Raw genomic sequence first — 24,316 nt, forward strand, 5'->3', positions numbered from 1 at the left:
GGTACAGAGTATTTTAGAACAGTTGTTGAAATATAAAACTTTAAAGATATCACTGACTGTCCTGTGCAGTGGTATCTTGGGAAACTTTCTTGAACGACTTGTTAGCAATACTTTGTGGTAAGATTTATTGTGTTGATTCTGACATGACTCCCTGCAGAATAAAAATCTTGACATTGATGCATGTCTTGAAAGGTTTACAGGAATTCTTTAAAACTACAAAATACCTGAAATTTAACCAGAATATATACTAGAAGAAAATCAAGGGGGAAAGGAACCACTTAGAATTTCCCATTTTATTTTGTGCAGTTGTTTTCTATCCAGTACATGGATTTTGTCATACACACATTATATTGTTATGTGAAGGATTTATTGATCTTCATTAGCAAGTCTGTTTGGACTGATCTGAGAGGTAATTTCTGAACCAATCAGAAATATTATGCCAGACATTCTGAGTAGAACAGTCTGTTTTCTGTAGCATGACTACATCTAACACCACTTCTTAAAGTTGTTTTTTTTATAAAGCACTTTCATATTTGGAGAATATTTTTCAAAGTTACACCATCAGTATGGATCCCCAGAATTCTTTCTTTGCATTTCCATCTGCTCCATAATAAATTCCATCTGTTTTAGCTATATTTGTATTGATTTTTCAGCTATGCTAGCTTATGTCTGTCCTCTGCCTTACTGACCCTAAAGTCAACCAAAGAGGTGGGCATACAGCCAATTTCAGATGCCATTTGGTTAGCTTACTCCCTTTTAAAGTAGTTTAGGAAATGTTACTCAAATATTTCTCTTTTTGTCAAGACTGTTTAACTTTCACAGTTTCACCCCCATTACTCTGAATTTCCTCCTCCTCAATATTTTTCCCGTTCTAGGGAAAGGGGTTAGAAATATACCTCACCTCTAGCTATTTTCATTGTAGCTTTCTTTCCAAATTTCTAGGGGTTTTGTCTAGCTATGGTTTGTTTGTTTGTTTTTTTTTTTTTTTTCCTAATCCTCGGTTTGTGTATATTTTGCTTTGTACTGCTTTGCATTTGTCTTTTAGGCTACAAATACGTAGCCTAAACTCATAACATTAAAGGAAATGAGGCTGTGCAAGGAGTGCAAGATCAGGCATTTGGAAAATGGTCCAGTGGAATTGCTTTATTTTCATTTCAATACAATGAGTATTTGTCTTAAAGAACTTTCATGGCTCTTGGCAATTTATTTCACTTCTTCTTAGGTAATCAGTGTTCTATTAGTATTTTTTTGGTCTGAAGCCAGTTGATTCCTCTAGGCTTTACTGAAGTGTGTTTGTTGCTTTTTGGGGATTTTTTGGGGGTGTTTGGTTTTTGTGGTTTTGTTTGTTTGTTTGTTTCCTTTCTGTTTGGGTTTGTTGAGTTGTTTTTGTTTGTTTTTTTTCCTTTTACCATTCTCTGAAGTGATTCATGTTTTAGTTTCCCAGACCAGTGACCAGAATTGTAGCTCCTTGTTTTAAAAGCCCAGACCTTTACTTATATGTTGCTTTATTAAAGAATGTGTGGGATGCTGTCTAGGCAGTATCTGATTAAAGTATGATAAGAAAGTACATATAGTGATTAGACTTATCAGACTTATTTCATTTTTTGAGAACATCCCAGATCATGTATCACACCATACTACTAATAAAACTATTCTCCTGGAAGTATTATTTAGGGCATGTTTTTTCTCATAGCTTACTGGGTAATTAAAAAAGAAATTAAAATACTGTATTGTCTTTTACATACACGTGGGGCTGTTGCCTCACTTCACTGTGTGTTGTATTCTCTGGAATGTGTACTTGAGTAAAGGAAGCTATACAGTCTTTCTCAGAAGAACAAGCCAGGAAATAGCGATGCAAATAAATCAGTCAGACAAGGCACGGTTTTGAAGAGTGAGCTGCTGTGGTTACCTACCTGACTGTATCCAAAATCCAAAGAAGAATTGCAGTTCTTTAAGGTGGGCTGAAGGGAACAAAAGATCCTTAAAAAATAAAACAGAAGGTGCAAGGAAGAGCAAGTAATTTAGGTTAATAATGAGATACTGACTTCCTTGTGTGCCAGTGAAAGGGCCTGCCACCAATAAGGGAAGTTTGTGTGCAGCAAATAGTTCAGAGGTCCATGCTCAGCTTTGCTTCTTTAGTTGTTGGAAAGACAAGACTCCTTTTGGGGTGGTTTCTGTTTATGGAGATGTTCAAACAGAGTTTCTTTTGTTGTTTGTACCTATTGATATCAGTAGGATGCGAATGTGTAAACAATTATTAACCTGGATAGCTGTGATACCATGAATTGAATTTGCTGCCCAAGAATGACTGCTGCAGTTGTACTTGCCTTCACAAGTGGGTACTAGTAGAAATTCATGAAACTTTTGGCATCTCTAGGCTCTGGCCTGCAGTACTCCATTCAGGGTACATCTTCTCAAAGGAACTTTAAGAAATGAAAGTTGTAGTTGAGATACAGCATCCCTGAGCATGGAGTACTCCTCAATCACACCTCACATCACAGTCTTTATCATGTTCTGGAAACAGCAGTTGCATGTTTAGCTTTGTCAAAGAGATGTCTCTCTCATGGCCGAAGACTGTAGAAAGGAAAATATCAAAGCACCTTCACACCTACGTTATCTACTCCATTACCTTTAATTTTAAAGCCTAGTTACAAATTCAAGTAACATCTTAAAAACTAACAAAACCATGTGAAAGCAAAATGTCATTCATAGCAACTCATATAAGACAAAAATCCCAACAAACGGCCAAAATTGTGGTTTGGTTTTTTACAGAGCATGGTCTTTTTACACCATGGAAGCTGAATACTTGCTAAGTCATTGTACCTAATGAAAATCTATACCATAAATAGAATTTCAGTGCTTTTAAGAAACTCTATGTATCTGCTTCTTCGTTGACTTCTCAGAACATTTTACCACAGGATATCCCATGATACCTGTTCAACCTTGTTTTTAAAGATATAGTTTTGTTTTTATTTAAATTTTAACTTTAATAATCGAAAATACTCTTTTAGAGAAGAAACACACGTAGAATACTTCAGAATCTTCTGGATATGTGCAAATTAATATTTTTATTAACTATAACTATTTCAGTAGAAGTGTGGATGTTTTATTGCTTGCTTTAATTGAGTTTAAAGTGAAAACAACCTTTTTAAAATAGAATTGCATAGCGAGAGGGGTAAAGTTTTTATCAAAATTCAAGATGAAACAGCAAAATTCTTTAAACATGGCACAATCTTTTTACTATTTCTAGTCATGGTCAAAAAAGAAATGGGAAAAAATGCACACCATTCACTGGAAACTAGATAGCAGAAATCAAGTGATTAAAGTGAAGTAATTTAGATTAAGAAGAATACATCTTAGGGAGGAATCAAAACCTGCAGGCTTATGTCATACTTCACAGATTTTGCAAAACTGTTCCAATAGTCCTGCTTGGATGAAATATAGCATTTTTATATTCAGGCTTACTGCAGTATAAAAACATTTGTCTTACAGTGTTTTCTTGAGAGGAAGTTTTATGATACTATATCCCTTTGCAGTTTATTTTCGTCTCAGCTGAATAGCTGATGTATGCAAAACTTGATGTTTCCCAAATATACAAGTAAGAAACTCAGAAAGAGATATGTGGTGCAGACTCTCTCAAAAGATTTCTGTGGAAACTGAACATGTGAGACTGGGTCAAAACCAAAGTTAAAACTAATTTGGACAAGTTTGTTCATCCATTTCTACCCAAACATATCTCAAAAATTACATGAAAATGGGTTTATAAAGTCAGGTACAAGAAGTTACTTTTTTCATCTCCTATGTGTTCCTTTAATCTCTGTTCTCTCACCATACAGCATCTCATCAATTTGCCCTGTAGTCACCTCAAGCAAGCATTGGGAATGAAGGCAAGATAAACTCCTTGCTTTCAGTTCTTATGCCTTTTATCTGGCAGTCAGAACACAATGTCTAGAAACAGGCCTGCTAAGCCAGAGATTTCACATGGGCCACTCTATGTGTGTGATTCATGGGCTTCTGACCCAATGGAAAAAAAACTAGCTGAAATGATGATGTCATACTGAACATATGCAAAGCTGAAGTTTTGGTAGCAAGGGGCTTTGCTTGTTTCTTTTTAAATAAAAGAGCCAAATATAGGCATAGTTTAGTGTAGAGAAAAAGTCTTATTTCTGGCCCTATTCAGATTATCTGTCAAATAAATTAATATTCTCCAGAAGTGCTTGCATGCTGTAATGTCCTTAAGATGTAGTAAGCACGCCCTTTTAATTAATTTCAACTCCTAAACTTCGATTTCAAAGGCACCCAATTCCCACAGATAGAAATTTTACAAAGCAGTGAGAAGCTGATTTCAGGTTCTTCTATCAATGTGCTGTGGACATCTTGCATAAAAGATGATGTTACACTTCCAAGAATGCATTACTGCTTACCAACAGACTGAATGCTTTCTCCATGGAAAACCGTGGAAAATATCTTGGGTTTCACACCAACACATTTGGCATAGGTGAGGGTTTACTGATTTAGTGTCTCTTTGGTTGCTATACAGGGAGGAATTGCTGATGCAAGATGTTTTGGTCTGTAAACAAAGTATCATGCAATGGTGAAAGAGCTCTCTTAAAAAGCATTTTGTTGTAGTGTACAGTGTTGGAGTGGTTCATGATCGACTAAGTAAGGAGAAACACTAGTAAACAGCTTTTCTGTGTATTTTAGAACAACTGCATTCCTTTTTCTAAGCCAAAATATAGCCATCACCATTATATAAATGTAAATCTTTCTTGAGAAGTCTGGTTCTCTTCCTTCATTTCCTGTAGCATGTTAACTGCAGCTTATTTCAGACTGTTTTGAGTTCCCAGAAAATGTAAACAGGGCATAAAAATCTTGTCTACAAATCCTCTAAGTAATTCTGAACTCCCACAAGGAGTACATTACCCATAAAATCAGTTATTGCAAATTACTATTGAAGTTTTTGGGGGTGGGGTTGGGTTGGGTTGGGTTTTTTATATGTTTTAATGTCTAGGAAGAAGAAGCCCGGTTTCTAAAGGACAAAATTAAGTCCTTAGCATGTTATGCTTTGACAGCTCCAGCCTTCATGATGCATGTCTTTTTGTTATACATGATGGTGGATTTTAGTTCCTCAAAGTCCTTTTCAACTTATGAGCATCCAACAAACATGACTCCACAAAGGAAGAAGATCTCACTAGAACACTGCACCAAGAGAGCTAAAATAATTTCGTTTTGTTGAGTTAATTTTGTTACAGTGTTGCTTTATTCTCTGTTTAGAACAGTCTGATGTGTGGATATTCTGTTTTGTCTGACAGACTGAGATGAGTCAAACTATGGAATAAGACAAGCTTTGCATTTATATTCAGCTTCAGTTTTTCATTTTTTTTCATTTCATTTCATTGCATTGCATTGCATTGCATTGCATTGCATTGCATTGCATTATGCTGCTCCTCACTGTAGTCTGTGCTTTTTTACTGTTTACCACTTGCAGATATCAGTAGTTATCATTGAACAAAGTTATGTATTATATATTTCTTTGTAAAACCAGACTGGAAAATGGTCACCCACTTGCAGTTGACAGTGGTTTCTACTACTATTCTGTGTATTTCCTCCATTCTGATGAAAACATGTTGGCAATCTTTTTCCAGATCTAAATGCAATGGGGCTTGCCAGCTATGCATATGGAGAATAGTGCTTCATCTTCCCACAAATTTGTGCCCAACTCTCTGACATGCACATTGTCCTTGACTGCTGTTGTAAATATAAGTCAATGCATGGCTTTTGACCACTCATTACTACCTTACATTTCAGAGTAGATTTCATATAGGTCTCTCCCAGGATAAATTTTAGTACTTCTCCACTGAAAATTCTGACAATATTATTTTGATATGAATACACATGGGTTTCTTTTATAATTAATGTTGCTTGCATGGGTCTATAATCAGAAAACATGCATTAAGATTAAATGGTAATTCAGTTGAAATCATAAACCGATGTGTAGTAATTGTTGGACAGTTGTGCTAGTGAAGAAACTGGCTGGTGTACAAAGGGCCTGTTTTATCAGTTAAGTCAACACACAGTCTCATAATTTGGCAGGGAATTTTTTGAAGATCTATTAAAATGTATGATTATCAGTGTGTGTATCCATACATTCAGAATATGTTAAGATGTTTAGTCTGAGAAATGCAATTATGTGTTATTGAATATGTTTTACAATATCACTAAATGTTTTAGTGCTCATTCGACAATGCCAGTAGTTTTTATTACAAGGCTGAACATTTGCACAGAAAATCAGTTTTAAATTACTGATAAAATGGGTTTTTTCATTGTTTTCATAATTCTTTTAGCAAAGACTCTGTAATTTTTGAATTCAGTGTTTCCAAGCAGCAGGTTGAAACAGTTGTTGCCAATACTCTCACCTTGGTAAGTGATTGTGCACTGGCGCTGAACACTTTCATATTCAGATGGTAAAACTAATCAGGCCCATTGGGTTAATGGTGTAGTTTTTTATGGCACTTTTCTGTTCCACTGCTCATGCAGAGCCTTCTAGTTTTTGACTACATGAAACTGCCTTAGCGTGAATGTGAATCTGGACAGCGTGAGGGCACCTTCTTGCAGAAGTGAAGGAGAGACAATAAGGTGTGGTTCTCTGAGGGCAGTGCTTCAGACCTGTGAGAAAGAGGCTCCCGTGGCTCTGTCTAGTGGTAACTGCAGAATTACTGTGAGCTGTGGAGCAGTTAGATTGAGGGGGTTCACTGGGGGAGGTGAAGGAAGCTCAAACTGGCAGGAACCGAAATGAGAAGATGGCACGGGGAGCAGATATGCTCTACTGCCATGGAAATATACTTGCACATGAAGGATTGCCACTGGGGTCAATGGCAGCAATTTAGCTATCTGGAGCATTCAGAGAGAAAAAACCTGTACTTTGAAACCTGTTTGACCAGTCAGAGAGAGAACTGGAACTTTCATTGAAAGTCAGTTGAGTAGTAACTTCCAGACCTCTGGGAGGTCACCCTTTCTTACAAGGGTAGAAACCTAAGCTTTCATATGCATTTATCTTAGATTTTTAGATAGCTTTCTTGAGAGCATTGCCAGTTACTGTCACAGCAGAGACATACTGCTACTTGCAGAAGACCAAATGTAACAGCACGTCAAAGGTCAAAGGATATGTTCTCCTACCCTGAACATGTCACTTGTGGTGTCATTTGTTCCATTCAGATGAACTGATGTCAGATGACAGGGCCTGGACAGTAAATTGCTTTCAGAATCAGCAGTGAGTTATTTGTTCAGCCTGAACAACTGCTGAAGATGATGGAGTAATTCTGAAATAAACTGGTACTTCTGCAGCCTTTAGCAGCAGAAAGGATGAGCTCCATAAGATATCACATTTTAAATTACTATTTGACAATGTGGTATCTTTGTGACCTTAGTTTAATTTATTCTTAAATTATTTCTGTATTTTCAATTTTTATTTTAGCAATTTTTTTTGTCAGTTAGAAATGTTTTATTTACATTAATCTTGAAGCAGATAACTTGAAACCTGATCTTTCTGGGCATAAATTCTCCTAAATTGTTTCTATATGTTTCTTATTTTGCCGAAATTGTTTGGTTTGTTTGTTTTTTTCTGAATTTTAGTGTGCTAATTTAAATACGTAACGTAATTATGATGTCGTCAATATATTTATTCTTCTGTTATTTTATTAAGCTGTTTCTTATGTTTTTCTAGTTTGAGTTTCTCACAAGTAAACAAACTAGTTCAGGCCTCTGTTGAGGGCAAGAATGTGGTATAAAAATACCAAAGTTGGTTTTCTGTTGATTTGAAAGTACAACTGACTTGGGTGCAGCTGCAGTCTTATAGGAAGGTGGTTATAAATGCACCTTTGTATTCTCTGTAAATATTTTTTTTTTCCATGCACTTGTGCCCAGGGGCAGTCATTATTGCCCTGTACATCAGTGACTTAAAGCAGTGCTCTCTGTTCCAGTTTACTGCTTGTTTTCTGCTTCACCCAACATCCACAGGAGCTTGCAAAAATGGAAGGAGTTTTAGCATTAAGGACTTGTTTTCATAACTTAATACTAAGGAACTGTATTAAGAAATATAGAAATGCTTCCAAATTCCCAGACAGAATTAGAAAGTTTGAAATTTAGCTATACCTTCTTTTTTGTATTTTTCAAAATGTTGTTCTCTGCATGAAAGGACTGTCTCAGAACACTTCTGCTAATTTTAAATCACTATTTTGTTAAGGGTATTCCTTTTAAGGAGTAACAGTCCAATAAGCTTCTTAGTCATACAGCTAGATCTCTGTGGATCAGCTCTTGTTTCAGTTGTCAGTGTGGACATATTCAATATATATTCTCCTAAACAGTTGTCATTTTCTCATTTAAATGTAAAGAAAGAAATCTCTTCCTACAGGACTACTTGATCTTTGTCAAAGAAAAAAAAAGAAAAAAAAAAAAAAAAAAAAAAAAAAAAAAAAGCTATCACATAAATCAACTTAACAAGATTAAATCTAAAATATTTTAAAAAAAAAAAAAAAAAAAAAAACCAAAAAAAAAACAAAACACACCACAACATTGACCAGCAGGACTGGTTTTTGGTTCGGTTCTTTAGATTGCTTTTTACTTAAGTGTTCCTCCTTGTTGCTGTGGCTCTTATATAGACATGTGCAGTTGGACTGTCAATTCTATCTTGTGAAGTACCTGAAGTACTACTAAAACTAAGTATCAAGCAACAGTAGGGAGTGTTCCCCTAGCAAATTTCACTGTCTTCCTGGGAGTTAGCTGCTCTTTATAAAGGCTGCTTTTAAATGTTTGGGGACATTTTGAGGGTAAGACTAGTCTCGCTTTCCTTCTTCACGTAGCGTAACAGAATACTACTTTTTAAAAAGTAGGTAGCAGTGTTAAGGGATTCCTTTTCTCTGCAGAAAGCACCAGTGAAATCCCCACAGGACACGCTGTAACCTGTTCTAAAGAACAATGGAAAACATGACAGGAATCCGTGAGTTTTTACACTGGAACTTCATAGCTTCATTTTCCTTTGTCTGGTTGCCGGTGGTTAGCAGACGCGGCGCGGGCTCGGGGAGCGCTGCCGCCGGGCAGCCGCGGCGGCCGTGCGCGGGAGCCCGGGCTGCCGCGGGGCGAGCGCAGGGAGCCGCAGCGCTGCCCGGAGCTCCCGGCCCGGGGAGCTGCTCCTTACATGGGCATGGCCGCGGCTCGCCCGGGGCCCGGGAGGGGTGGCCCGCTGGAGCCGGGCCGGGCCCAGCCGGGGGCGGCGCGGCCCGGGGGGCTCAGCCAGACAAAGAACAGTCCCGGCAACCAAATAAGGAAGTTGGAGCTGGAGGATTTCAGAATAGGAGCGGAGGGGGAGATGCCGGGGAAGCCGGGGAGGCAGTCTGCGTGCAGGCAGCCGCTCTGTTGTTACCAGCGGAGCGGTGAATCGAGGCTGGCGGACTTGTCCGTGTCCTTCTGTGATCTTCAGCCAGCAAAGTTAAGAACTCAAGCTGCGTTTGTCATATTTTCTCATGTTTCTGAAAGCTCTCTACGGATTTTTGTTTAGAAAGGAGGGGTCTTTGGCAGCCCCGTTGGTTAGCAGACCGAAGATAAATGAGTCATCCTTTGCCAGGGGGAAAGAAGAGTCCCATTGCAGATAATTTCAAGCATTACAAAGCCAAAAGTTTTTGTCTACTGTAGTGTTCTAATGAAAACTTAGAAATTCGTCTAGAAAGGGTACGCGGGCACCCTTGAGAGTCTGAGGTGTATTTGTAGTTAAGAACAGTAGTAGAGAGAGAAAAGAAAGAAAATAAGTACTAGAAACCCCTAAATCTGTGCCAACAATTCAGATAGCAAGGCATTTCATAACAACATAAAATACGGGAAAATGTTATGGGATTTCAGAAATGCAAGTTAAGTACTGGTTTGAACATAGGTGTAAAATTCATGCCCTGTGACCCAGTGTCTTGAGACGTTGTTTTACCCACTTATATGGGCTGAAGTTAAAAGGTCTTATTCCTGGTGGAAAAAAACACATGGAACACCATTCACTTTTTCACTTCAGACTCCCTCAAAGCAGGAAGAATCCACACAACAAATATTCAGAAGGAAGGGCTATACACTGCTGAGTGCTTAAAACCTAGAACAGAGAAAACTAAATAGCTGTGGGCACAAACTTCAGCAGTAACGTTTAACATGCTGGCCTGGCTTGCTCTGGATTCAAAACGTTAGCAACAGAATGTGTCCTAAAGTCACAGCCTCTCTAGCAAACAATTACATGCACTGTGAGCTTGACATCTTGATGAAAGGAAGTAAGTTATGCCTTGATCTTGAAATTGTGACAAGATCAGCTCATAAACAGCTACTGAAAAACATTTTAAATACTGTAGGGAAGCCTGGCTCAGAAGAAACAGCTTCTTTATCTTTCCTGACAGGCCTCACAATTACAGCAGCTGTAAGTTACTGAAGTGTAGCTAATTGAAAGATACAACACACTCACTATTGCCATATTGGGGCTATTAAAGAAGTGAATGTAGTGTTGAGGTTTGAGTTCAGAACTGGGAAAGACTTACACGTGACATTCAAATTGCTGTAATTATCTGTGACTTTTTATAAGCCTTCTAACAATATTAGCATCTGAAAGTGCAGGTAGACCTGTCATAAATCCATGGCAATGCTTGTAAAAATGAGTTTCAGTATCACAGCTGAAAAGTGTTATGTCAGCTTGACTATGAAGTAAAGCCTGAGCAGTGAATGGGTTTTTTTCTAGGTTATATTTTCTAGGTTTTAATTTCCCGAGCTCTCACACATTGCTGTATCAGTAGTTCTGCAGGCCAGAAAATCTCATGGATTATTCATGGATAAAACAGACCAATCATGTGGATACTGAAGTATCTAGGAATGCTAGGAAGACATTGGAGTGCTTGACTTCTCCATAGGCTTGTTCAACCATCACTGTTCCAGTTCCTTATTTGAAAGTGCTACATAGTAGACCCACAGTTTTTCTCTGTGCTGTCATAGGGGTTGCACAGTAAGTCTGATCAATATAATTTAATTTTTTATCCTGAGAACCCTTACTATTTCAGTCTGAAAGGTGAAATAGTGGTATAACAAAGAGGACTTAAGTGTGAGTCACTCAGTCACTGTATATGTACACACACACGCAAGTATACGTATATTTCCACAAAATGGTAGCTCCTGCCTTAAGAAAATTGTCTTAGCAATAGAAACTCCTAGTTTTTGGTGTTTTTTATTGGAATTGTTAGATGTTTGGATAGAATTCTTTTCTTGTTATTGTTGAATCATGTTTTCCGAGATCAGAGACTGCAGTATGATTTGCTATCAAGTATTGGCCCTAGCTCTGCTTTCCTTTTTGTAGAGCACATAACTTTAATGGTGTGTATTTACAGAATTGAAAGTGATGGGAAATGTTTGCCTAAATATTCTTTTTTGCAACAAACATGTGATCTTTTGTTTTCCAGAAGTACTAAGAACAACAAAAGCCACAAGCAGCTTGGAAATTCCAGTTCAGACATTGTGGATTTCATCAAACAGAAATAGGACCAGACAAAGCAATTTACAGTTCCTACCTCAGTGTCTGCCAACACCAGCCTAGTTAGGTAGTACATGATACTTGAAATAGTGCTAAATGCTTTTGGCTGGCACGTGTTTGGTAACAACCAATTCAGAGGTATAGTCAGTCACTTTCAGTTTGGAAATCCTGGTTTTGTATTCTGGCCTTCCAATGAAATCTCAAACTTTCATGCATTCCAAGAAAATCAGTGTCCTGATCCTGGCTTAGGAATCTCCATTCAAAGATATACAAAAACGCTTTGACTTTTTCGTCAACTACAGTATGGGAGGTGATATAGTTTTATGGAGATACTTTTTTTGTTGTTGTTTTAAATAAAAAAATTAAAATCTGCAATAGTAGGCATGCCAAAGCTTATTTCGTACAGCTAGTGTAAATGGGATGCATTTCCCTTAGGTAGGAAAAACAGAAGAGATCACTGAACTGGCCTCCATACCTCATTGAATTCAGTAAGCTGCATAGGAATCAGTTTGGAAGCTTGTAAACCTTCAATCCTCTCTTCTGGTCAGTTCTTCAGGGTCTATTTTATTGACATTTCCATCTGAGTTTAATTATGTTTGAATTGGAATATGATGCAAAGCTGCATTGTGGCTATTATACTATTTGGGTTGATTTACAGGTCTGCCTATATCCTTGCATTAATTTCCAGTTTTTAAGACCAAAAGAATCTCATATCATGTGTCTCCCTCATTAGAAAACATCATTTGAATCTTAACCACAACTTCTTCCTAAGTCTCAGAATTTTTAAGTTTCATTTGTTGGATTTTTTTCTTTTGTCAAAACATCTTGTTTTGATTTAAAAATTTGAGAGTTGTGGTCTTAACTAATGTGATCAGAGTTGCTCCAGAATAGGTTTAAATGTCTCAGTTAATATCAGCAGCTACAATCCTAGATTTTTGCATATAATAATGAGGAAAAATCAAGGAGGCAAAGATAAGAAAGGGAACAGAAGTGTGTAGGTTTTTTTGTATTATAGTAGCACCTGGAAAACAGCTGTTGTGAATAAAAATATATGTACACTATTAAAATACACTTCCTTCACTGAGGATACACTGCAGGCAAGAAGATTGTATTTAAATGCTACAAATTATTCGGTAACAGTTTAAGAATTTGACAGATTCTCTCATGAAGTCCATTGAGTCATTTTCATTTATTTTCACTCATTGCTGAGGATGTGTTTACTTAGCGTAAGGTTTTCTCTCTGCATTTTCAGCTTTTCTTTCCTGAAGGCATCTTTCTTAGTTTTTGTGCTTCAAACAATACTAATTTCATTTTATTTACGGGATGATTTGAAAAGTAAATCTTAATTTTGGGAAGCTTCTCAAAGTTTGAATAAATGCTAGCAAGAAAACTTCAGGCAGTTTGGTGTTTGCCTACTTTACTAGGGACATCTACCATTATCTTCCCTGGTCCACAGAAATTAATTGTTGGGCTCCTTTACTGCATTTTTCAAAAAGCTGTTTGTTATCATTATAATTATGTTTGAATTATTTCTTTTAAATATTAGGACTTAATTGGAGCTGTAGGCAATTGTCTTTTTACGTGTAAATTAGTTTCCCTCATTTTGGTTTGCTGGTCATGCTGTAGATATAGTTGGAAACCCTTTAAACCAGAAGCAAATGTTCCTGAGACTGGAATTATAGGCAAAGTTGTTTACAAGAAAGAATCACAGATCATATTAAGTTAAGCATATGGTTTTACTTCTTTTCTCTTTGGATCTTAACCTCACAATGTGCCTCATGCTTGTTTCCCAGTAAGCTGAGCTTCATTTTCACTTTCCATGCCTGAATATGCTGTGTAGACAGAGAAAAGCAAGTGTCTTGAACTAAGCTGATGTGCACAAGCTGTCTCTGCTTTCATCTTCCATCCTCATGAACTGAACAGATGTATACACACACAGACATAAAATTCTAATGTGCAAAAATTTCAAGAGCCATGACGGAAGAAATGTTGGAGAACTTCTTAATGCATGTCTTTGATACAGTATTACCTCAATGTGTTATGATCAAATACCAAGGAGAAGGTGCAGTTGAGAGATGTGAAGTCCAGGTACTGTTTTTCTATCAGGGACCTTTCCTACTGTACATCAGTCTGGTCTTTGTTGTGTGTGTTACATTATCTGCACCTATTACAGGCCGTAACAGAACTGTGTTCTGCTTTTTAGATAAAATAATATTCTTTACAAGCATACCTACCAGAAATCATAGAGAGACCTGATCAGCCATGAGTGATACTCCTTTTATCTTTGTACTATCTTAATACTATGTGTATAAGCTACCATGCTTCTTCCCCAGAGTCATGTACCAGAATTGGAAACAGGGTGCTAGTGCAGTGCCAGCCTCCTCACTGCCGTGTTCTGGCATGACACTCTGTTCTAGCAATGGGGAGGGGCTTTATTTTCTGCACCCTTTCTCCTAACTGGCAGCATTCCTCTGTTCTTCCTGTTATATTCTGGAGTGATTGAGTGATGTGGAGTGAGTTCTGAGTCCTAAAGAGGGGGCTTAATGGTGAAATGGTGTGAAAGGGGTTGAGTAAGCAGAGAAATTTTCAGTGCTACCTTGTTCTGCATTGTCCCCTCTGGAATGAAATTTCTCCGGTAGAGGTCTTGCTTATTTTGGAGGTTCATACTAGTTGGGGGAAAAATAGTTATGGTGATGTTCTTGTAAACCAAACAGGTTTCCAAGCATCCAGAGCTGAACTGTAATACACACTGATTGGAAACTGGAGCTTAGAGGAGAAAGAGGATCACCCTTGCTTTCATCTGCCCTAAAATCTTCTAACCGTTGTCCAGGATGCTGAACAGAGAGATAAAAGGCAGCGTGTTCATACACTTACTTGCTGCTCCTGGGGTAGAAAATGCAAGTGATACCATGGATCACCTCCATGGGCTTGGAATTGGGAATAGTGATTTTGTTGATGTATCTTTTGAGATTATCGATCTTGTTTTAAATAGATGTTTAAGTGGATGTTACTAGTGATTAGCTGTGTTTTAGGACTGCTTATAAAACTGATGTTGGCATGTAACATGCAAGAAAGCACTGGATCCAGACCAAGTGGCTTACGGTAGGAAGGGTATGAACCAACAACAGAAATCTGACACTCTTTATCTCCTTGTGGAAAAAAGAAAAAAAGAGACAAGGGGAAGAAAAAAGAATTATCTACCTTCAAATGAATGTCTTAGTGGAATATGCAGTAGTAATTAATGCATTTAGAGCAAGGGACACTCTGGAAGGTTTTAAATTTGCCTAATTAGATCACAAAACAACTAGATTTTTATATCATATAGTAATTTTTTTCTGATCACTGATGCTATTCTTTGGCAGGTGAAGAAGGCACGGGAGACTTTGTAAAACAGATGACTACAGTGTAATAACATGATGTATTTTTTTCTGAAAAACGTTGTAAATTCAGTTTAATCTGAACACTTGGGGTCTTGGTAGTGATGAGTAACAGCATAAGTGTTATTTTAAAAGAACACAGAAGTATTAGAGGACTTAGAAGAACAACTTCAGACATCTCTTCTGCAGTTTTGCGTTAAATGTGTAGCCATCCCACCCACTCTGTCATGCAGACAAAAAGGATGTAGCGATCGTGGAAACTTTTGCCTCTCAGAAGAGCTGATGTAAATTCTCGTAGCAACACTTTTGCGCAGCTGTATGGCAATATGGAAGAGCCTGGGATGTTTCTCTAGGCTATTGCAGCGCCTTCTCAAGTTTTCCTGCTGGCTATGGATGTTCCTGGAGGGAAAAAGCGAACTTCCAGCCCGGGACCCGAGCATTTCTTGGCAAAAAGCGTACCACAGAGTCACGGTACTTGCAGCTCCGAGCGAGAGTAACTAAGACTTAGGCTGCGGCGGCGGGAGAAACACCCCGATGGCGACCGGCTGCGGGGAGCCCCCGTCTGTCTGCCGTTCCCGGCAGCCGGGGAACGCCTCCCGCACGCCTCGGGGCGCCCGCGGCGGCCGCGGGACTCTTAACGTGAAGCTGCCGGAGTGGGCCGCGCCGGCGGCGGCTCCTCAGTGAGTCAGGGCCGGAGCTGCGCCCCGGGCCCGCCCTATATAGCCACGGGTACCTGCGGGCGCCGCTCCGCTCCGCTCCGCGCCCCGGGGAGCTGCGCTCGGGCATGTGAGAGCTGCCCGCTCCGCCGTGCCGAGGTAGGCTGGCAGGGTGCTGGCAGGAGTTCGCGTCACGCGTCTTCTTCGGATGAGGTGAACGCACGGCGATAGGAGGTGAAGCGGTGATAGGAGGCGAAAGGTCAGGGCGCATGAAATTGTGCTGTAATCGGACCGGGCTGACCGCCTTTCTTTCGGGTATTTCTGCTTTTGATCTACTCTTTCTCGCTCTGTTAGTTTGCCTCGTCGTCTGTAGTCGCATTCGAGTTTGGCCGACGCGCTTTATCCGCCGACCCCCGCCGTCCCCTTGGTGTTTCCAAAGGCAGAAAGGATGGATGCTTTTGTGGCGGCAGCGGCTCTGGGCGTCTCTGTAGCCCCAGACTCGCTAAATCAGTCCTTAACAAATATGATAGGACAGTAAACTACGAGCGCCTTCCCAGCCTTCTTTGTACGAGACTTCTCTAGGAACCCAGTGATAGTTCTGGATGGAGAGAGTTGGTAATGGGCAGGAGACTTGATCTTTTAGAAGATTTGCTACAGCTTCTTACAAAAATTAAACAAAACTTTGGAGTTTCGGGTTGTTCTGTGGAATTCCTATGTCTATAAGGAAGACATATTTGGTGATGTAGCACTTAATGTACTCTCGTAGCTAAGTTTTTTTGTCTACTGTTTATCACTGGGTGTTGAAAGGAATTTGGTGTTACTTAGTAACTTTGTAACTTGTAACAGTAAGGAGGCTTTGGAGGTTTTCTTCTTTTCCAAGTCTGCAGCACACGTCAGACATTTGTTTAAATTTCAGTAGTGAAGACAAAAAAAAAAAAAAAAAAAAAAAAAGGAGAGAGAGAGAAATTTTCCTGGCAGTAGGCACATAATTAGAAAGAAGGCTGGGAAAAGTAAGACTGGCCTTCTTTATAATGATGTGTTTACAGAAACTTGGAAAGCAGAGATATGCATTGGCTATCAAAGACAAACCAACGTCTGCTATTGGAACATTTGGGTCAGCTTTATATTAAGGAATATGGCACTGCAGAGCATGCATCTAAAAATAGGAGTGGACATAGTCAATGTTTCATTAGGCTTTGAGGTCAAGAAACTGTTTTTCCCTGGTGTTCTGCGGCTGTATTGAACTGAAACTGTGATTCCTGTGAACAAACCGTATATTTCTGAAATTAACATTTTAAGATGTATTGCATACTGTGCAGAAAGTTTTATCTTCACTCAGAGGTTGTGTGCTCAGAGATACACTGGTGTTCTGGGGTGGGAAAAGTTATGATGATGTTCTTTAAGAAAGCCCAGCAGTTTCCAGACATCCAGAGCTGCTCTGTGATTCACAATGCATACCAGACATAAAAGGATTAAGATACAGAATTGATAACAAGAGGATGGAAAAAAACAACATAGAGTTAAATGTCTCTCAGCATATGTCCACTGATTGTATCTAAACCACTTCACTATGAAAATGGGGCAAATACTTGTGAGAACAAGATTCTGAGAGAGATTGTGTAGCATCCTGTTTTTGGTTGGGGACCAAAACCTGAAAGAACTGTCTGTGAAATTATGTTCTTGTACTAATTTTCCTGGCCAGAAGGAGAAACCCTGTGGGAAAAGGTGGGGGCAGAGGAATATGAGTTTGAATAAAAGAAACTGGAAATATGGGGTAGGAGATATACAGATGTTCTTGTGTTTGAAACACGTAGGAATATGCAGGTAGGATATTGTTGGAAATAGGAGTGTCTCATTTGTATAAGACAAATCCTCGTCTTTGAGATAGTGGAAATCTGATAGTGGATGTCATCTTTGAGATGAGATTTCTTTCATCTTCAGGATAGTGGAAATCTGGTAATCACAAAGTCAGAATTTACCAAGTTATCACACACTGCAATCTGACGTAGCAAATTTTCTAAAATTGCAATGGTGGATATGTGGTAAAGGTTTGTTAGCAGTTGGCGGACAAATATCACAAAACTCTTCTTGCAGCTGAGTCAAGAACATTTTTTTCAGTAAAAAACTGTCCTGAAATTTTTAAGTGTGTTTTAACTAATAATTAAAAAGCATTGAAGTAAGATAAATGTTTTTATGCTGTTACACTTACTGAAATACCAGAAAATTCTCTACTATCTTCAAAGTGTTCTTAAGGAGGTTTTTTTTGTTTTGTGGGTCTGTTGTTTTTGGGTTTGGTTTTTTTTTTTTTTGGGGGGGGGGGGATGGGGCAGGGGGAAGCTCCTCTTGCTGGACACTCATGCACCAATTATTGTGGGCCTATTGACTAGCCTGAGTCTACTGTTTTCTATTTTCGGAGACTGTGTGATGATTGCAACATACAAAACTTTGCTCTGCAGAATTTTTTGAGCTCATATGGTGGTTGTGGAAAGCATGATAGTCTAACTGCTCCACAAGCAGAGCGTGATTGCAGTTTTGTCATCCACTTTGTGGTCTGTGTGACTGCAGCAGCCATTTCTAATAACTATGTTAGAACAGCACGCCTCCTTTTTTGTAAGGACACAGTGGTAAACCTGATGAGTAATCTTCAGCTGTTGGGCTTTAGGCATTGGAAGACCAAGGAAGAAGTCTGCCTGGAACTGACCTGTGGGATGCTGGTCAGCCCACTTATATGGAGAATTTCTTCTTTATCTCCTCTACAGAATTTCTTTCTATTACTCTGTTTCAAAATGATCCATGAGAGATGTACCTTACTGAACTTACTTCGTTCTCAGCTGGGCAGTGTAAACCAGTCATACTTGTAAAATTGTGTAGTTGATGGAAAATATCGTATTCCGCAAACAGCAACCTAACTTCTCATCCAGTTCTACTTAAATTAGCTGCTTTTCAATTTTATTCATGCCAACATTCATGTGGATCCATGTGCCTGGGAGCAGAGTAGACTGTCAGTGAGTGTGATGTCATGTGTGTACATTTTCTCTGTGTGTATAGCATCATTTCCTGTAGATTATGAATGGTAGACACTACGCCTGAAAGGCATGAAGATAAAAACCTTTGGTTTTAAAGACCTGTGTTTCTAATCTGAAAATGTGTAGGTGCATAGAGCACAGAGCAAAGAAACTGAAAGGTGAGGATAGCATATGCAACGTTAGTTGCATAATTTCAGTGTAAAATGTTTTATGTTATTGCTATGTGTTTTTTCATTTGCTGTTTACTGTCCAAAAAAGGAGTCTTCAAGTATTTAAGGGTTGTACTGGACCTTTACTGATCTGCAAAGAGTTGGTGGCCCTAAGATTTTGTTTTCTCAATTAAAATTTCAGGATTATGTGGAACATATAGATTGACTGATAGTCCCAGATATATTCTTGAAAACATAATAATTGACTGGAAATCTTTTATCCTGGGAATATTATTCAATCAAAATATGCCTGTGGGTTTTTGTATTCATGTATCATCTTCCATCTTGGAAACATTCCTGCTTTCTTAATAGATAGCATTTCAGTGCTGGATTAAGTAGTATGGTTCCCTTTGGAGTGAAGTGCCCACTCAGTAACAACAATACTCAGCAATGATTTCATAGTGATAATGGATGCATTTGGAAGAATAAGAAAGAATATGTATGGAGTAATTACTAACCAAATTATAGTATGCCTAGAAGACTAATTTTAACCTCTTACCTGCAGAAGGTGAAGAGTCTTGTGACCACAAGTGTCAGAACTTTTTGGAGCATTATAGATAATTTAATACTTTGGTATTCATATAATTAAAATATAATTATCATAATTTAAAAATGTAATTATCATAAAAGAAGAACCAATAATTAAGGCAGTTCTTTTTACATGTGTAGTCCACTTTCTGGATTAGCACATGAACCGAAAATTTAGGAAATACTTTTCCTCCACATTTCTGTCTAGACACTTACATGGTCCTTTTCCCACCTGCTTGAGACATTCTAACCTTTGCCAAGGCAGGAAGTTTGTATTTCCTTTATTGAAGCTGAAAGTGATTGTAATTAGTGTATTGTGTATGGCACTCCCCAGCACTTCCCCCTTCCACAAGGGGAAGGAATTTTAAGATAAACAGCACTCACTTTTATATAAATAAATAAATATAGTGAGCTCAGTTTCTTGCTGGGCTTTTTCTGCCTCATGCACCTGTGTGAGGTGAGCCAAGAAGCTCCTGAATCTGCTTTCCCTAGTTTTCATAGTGTGCATATCTCTCCAGTGATAATTTGAGTAAGAAATCTTTGATTACCTTAGATTATCTTAAACCATTGTTTGTAGCAGTTACTCAGAGTTCTTTCCAGTCCTTCCCAGGACATTCTTCTGAGCCTGGGAAATTGTATTCATTCACATCAACAGAATATGTTCCTGTTGAAATTTCTCTTTTAAATGGGCTTCACATTTTGTTTGTTTCCAATTTCAGAAGATGGCCTGCATTATATGTGCCAGAATATAACACAGGATAAGAAAAAACAATTCTAATTATTTTCTTTGAGAAACTAATCTTATATTAAGTTAACTGTAGTGTATTTCAAGCAGAAAATTGTAATGTGGGGTTGAGTTCCTACCTCAGACTTAATAATATGTAAGAATTATTTAGTTGAAGAGTAGATTCTATGCATCGGGAGCTTCTATACTGCATTGCCGAAGTGTCCGAGTTCTGGTAAATGTTCATAACGTGGCACATATCTTATTTGTTCTTTTCGGATTGTGTAAAGTAAAGATTTTTTAGAAAAAGACTATTATTTGCAGACATGATGTGTCAGCCAGCAGAAATGTACAGGAAAAGATTTTTTTGGTTTACATTGGCAACACGGTTACATTTTTTTTTCCAGGCTTAAATGTAAAAATAGATTAGCACACAAAAAATCTGTTTTAGTGGTGTTGACATTTATACCAACCATATCACCCCATTGAATTCACAGTAAGGACTGATACTTGTTTGTCATTATGACAACACAGAACCTGAGGTGTGCATGTAAATTACGGGAAAACACATTTACAACATTAATATTTAGCTGTTACAATCTCAAGTGGATTTGCTTGAATCTCAGCATTTACAAGATTTCTGTTTATTCTAAAGCAGGAGGCCAAGAAGGCCAGTGGCATCCTGGCCTGTATCAGCAATAGCGTGGCAGCAGGACCAGGGCTGTGCCCGTCCCCCTGTCCCCTGCACTGCTGAGGCCACACCTTGAGTACTGCCTTCAGTTTTGGGCCACTCACTTTGGAAATGACATTTGGATGCTGCAGCGTGTCCAGAGAAGGGTAACAAGGCTTGTGAAAGGACTGGAGAACATGAGGATTGGCTGAGGGAGCTGGGGATGTTTAGTCTGGAGAAGAGGAGGCTCAGGGTGACCTCACTGCTCTCTACAGCTGCCTGAAGTGAGGTTGTGTTGAGGTTGTGTGAGGGGGTCAGTCTCTTCTACCGTACCTGCAGTAAGAGGATCAGAGATAATGGCCTCAAGCGGAGAAGGGTGAGATTCTGATTAGATACCAGGAAAAAAAAAAAAAAAATTATATGGTTTAGTGGTTTAGAAGTTACAATGGTAGTGCTGGGTTGATGGTTGGACTTGATGATCTTAAAGGTCTCTTCCAAAACATTGAATTGTGATAAAGATTCAGTCAGCTGGATTTAATTCTTAAATTGCAAGTTAAAATTAATTCTTCTCCTATGATGAAAATAAAATGTCCATCAGAGAGCAAGAAATGTATGCAGACAGTATCTGGTAGACTGGACAAACTTCATTAGGAGGTCCTGCCTGGCTTTAGTGATTATCAGAAGAGAATGGGATATTTAGATTTATTTTTGTACTTCTTGTGCTACAGATTCATTTAAAAACTATGACCCCATTTCTCCAGCCACACAGAAATCTGGTTTAAATCAAGACCCACATGTGTTATAGCAACTTTTCTCAGGAGAGCCAACCTGCAGAGTTTAGGCCAAGCTTTCATTTGAGCTTGCTCCTACCCATTTTTGCACCTTTCTCACAACTTGGAAGACTTATCCTTAAAATAGCATAATTATTTTTCTGTAGTTGGATTTTGAAATATTTTTAAGTTTTTGCTCTATGGCTGAATTCATTTTTCTGAATAGGCTGAATCACATAATGAAAGCACTCACCAGAAATAGAATTGTTTCTTTCTGTTCTAAGTGTCATGTGTGTATGTACATCCAGATGTGTGTAAAATGTTTCTAACTCCAAAGAACAGATTATGCAGATTTTTTTTAATGGGAGAAGATAATGCAAGGCTGTTTTTGTGTGCATATGAATCTAGGAGGTATAAATATATACGTGTGTGTGTCCTTACACAGCGTAAAATCTATCTGACTTATGGGGATGCTTTGTTTAAAGCAGCTATTAAAGTGAAAAACAGTTTTAATAGCCAACTTTGGCCAGCAAGGAGATTCACCAAGGCAACATAGAACGTTTCACAGAAATGAAAGTAGAGTTTCCTTGCTCAGAAACCTGCTAGTGCTGTATTTCTTTTAGCCCATTTCACTCTACTTACTTTGGCTCTGAAATATAAACCTTTGCTTTGCAGTGTTTGAAGGCTTCAGGAGGGCAACCTAATTTATGGTTATTTTTGTTTGACTCAAGATCTAGTGAAATTTTTAGTACGAGTGAAGCTTTGAAAATCACAGTGGTGATCATAATATTTGTGGATGGGGTATTTTCATATAGTCTGTGTTTGTGTGTGATTTGTGTTTCCTGTTAAAACTTCTAGGGAAATTAATAAAGGCATGAGTTACTTGGTATTATGTTACTGATGGTGAGCCTGTTGGAAGACGATGCCATTTATTTCTGTGCAAATCTGAGGTGCCTAAAACCAGAATTACATAAAGAATATATAAAGGGAATATTAATATCCACACCTACAGAGGTGTTGGTGCATATTAACAAATGTCTTTCAGACATTTTCATGAAAAGATGGCCTGGGTTTCAGAAGTGTTCATCTGTATTTCTCAGCTGACAAACTACCAGACTGTATTTTTCTCTATAAACTGCAGATTATTTTCTTTTCCACAAAACATATCTTCCTTATCTAACATGGCAAAATTCTACTCTTTTTCTGTTTCCAACACTACCTGGTAATTTTCATATATCCATGGCAATTCTCACATGCATGAGTTCAATGGCCTTGCTGAATAATGCTTATTTTTTCACATATAACATTTGTAGGCAATTTTTTTTAGGCAGTAAATAGATTGCCATACTGCTTGGCTATGCTCTATGAGAAAGTCTTGATTTCCTATGAAACGCCATCATTTTCCCATCTTTTTCAAAATCTCGAGATCGGTATGTGATGTTAAAAAGAGAGACACCTCTTCTATCAGTGTCTGTCAGCATATGAAATCCATAAAGTGAGGCTGTGGAAGTTCACATTATATTGAAAGTACATTGTGTTGTCTTACGAGTCTATAGGATGTTGTATGTGGTTTCCATTCCTTTATCTTTAGTGACTTTTGGAGTTTCTGCTAGAGATTTTGCAGTTAATAACTGTTTAATATTTTCTGAAGTGGTTCATCAGGAATTTCTGGAAAATGATTGCTTCTGTTTTCTGCTTTGTATTAAAATACCTAAGCCTCTTCTTTTTTTTCCCCCTTGATTTTTTTAAGAGAAAAAAAAATCCAATCAGGTGTATTTCAGAAACACTTATGCTTAGATGTTGCTTTCATGCTTTCATGGATATGCAGCTGAATTAAATGACTGCACATTTTGTTGCGTGCACATTTTCCACATAGATGGAGAGAAAAAAGGAGCGACTGTTAGGATAAAATCAAAATGATATGTCAACATTTTCTAGAACAAAGGATGAACTTTCAGCTGTTGACTCTGAGGTTACATCTACAGTTGTCTCTGACCCATAAACCACAGCAACTTTAAGTGTTGCTGTGATTTCAGAAATAAAATTATACACTGATTCTAAAATTCTAGGTTCCCATATCTCCCATCCTTTCAAAAAGTAATGGTCATGCTGATGGATAGATATAAAGAGACAATTAATATACGTAGTGACATTTATCAGGACCACATGAAATACCCAGAAAAAGGAGCAGGAGGCCCAGAATCAGGATCTCTGCCACGTTTCCCTTGCTCTCCTACCAGTTGTATGGCTGCCATCAGCAACCAGCTGCAAGCAACACGTCAGCCTTCTCTGCAGCCCTGGCTGGAACACACTGCACCAATCCAGTCTTGATGTCAAAGGCACGTCATGTGGTGTGTGGGCTGGCGTGCGGTGGAACCATTCCCGGGATGGTGGAGCTTAGCGCTCACCACAGGCATCGCAGTTAGCCAAAAATCAATGTCTTGGTTTCAACTCTGAGCAATCTTTTAAGTAGGGAAGCAGTGCTTTTTGGGGCAGGAGCTTGTGATTGCCTGAGCTTCATCATGTGAGCTTCAGCTGGTGTGTGGAATCTCACTGGAAGTTTTCTTCAAGAAACGATCCCAGGGATTCTGCAGGGTCACAGAAGTATCAAGAAACTTAGACCTCAGAAACACACATAGAAGTTGTGGATGTTCTGTTAGTTATGGGCTGCAGTTATAAATGAGGGTATTAACATGTGAGCACAAAAGTTATGAATTAGTTTCAGGTTCTTTTGGTATCGAGGTCTTGAGATGAAGCAAGCCATTTGTGCACTTCTTTAACAGATCTAATTATCATCTGTGGGCATGATTCTGTGTC

At 38.5% G+C, this 24,316-nt stretch overlaps 1 protein-coding gene across 7 annotated transcripts in view; it reads left to right on the forward strand.

The window, feature by feature from the left end:
* Positions 1–24,316, forward strand: part of PALLD (palladin, cytoskeletal associated protein) — a 183,180-nt gene that overhangs the window by 99,853 nt on the left and 59,011 nt on the right. For 2 of the 7 annotated variants that reach the window (XM_058420523.1, XM_058420525.1), the window contains exon 1: positions 15,606–15,731. The exons of 4 other annotated variants lie outside the window; for them this stretch is intronic. The gene's annotated coding sequence lies outside the window, so the exon portion shown is untranslated. Of the gene's footprint in view, positions 1–15,605; positions 15,732–15,772; positions 15,832–24,316 lie in introns of those variants that run through there. One more of the 7 variants, XM_058420524.1, reaches the window with a different exon arrangement.

This window comes from Hirundo rustica, chromosome 5 (assembly GCF_015227805.2).
Source record: "Hirundo rustica isolate bHirRus1 chromosome 5, bHirRus1.pri.v3, whole genome shotgun sequence".
In the NCBI taxonomy this organism is placed as follows: domain Eukaryota; kingdom Metazoa; phylum Chordata; class Aves; order Passeriformes; family Hirundinidae; genus Hirundo; species Hirundo rustica.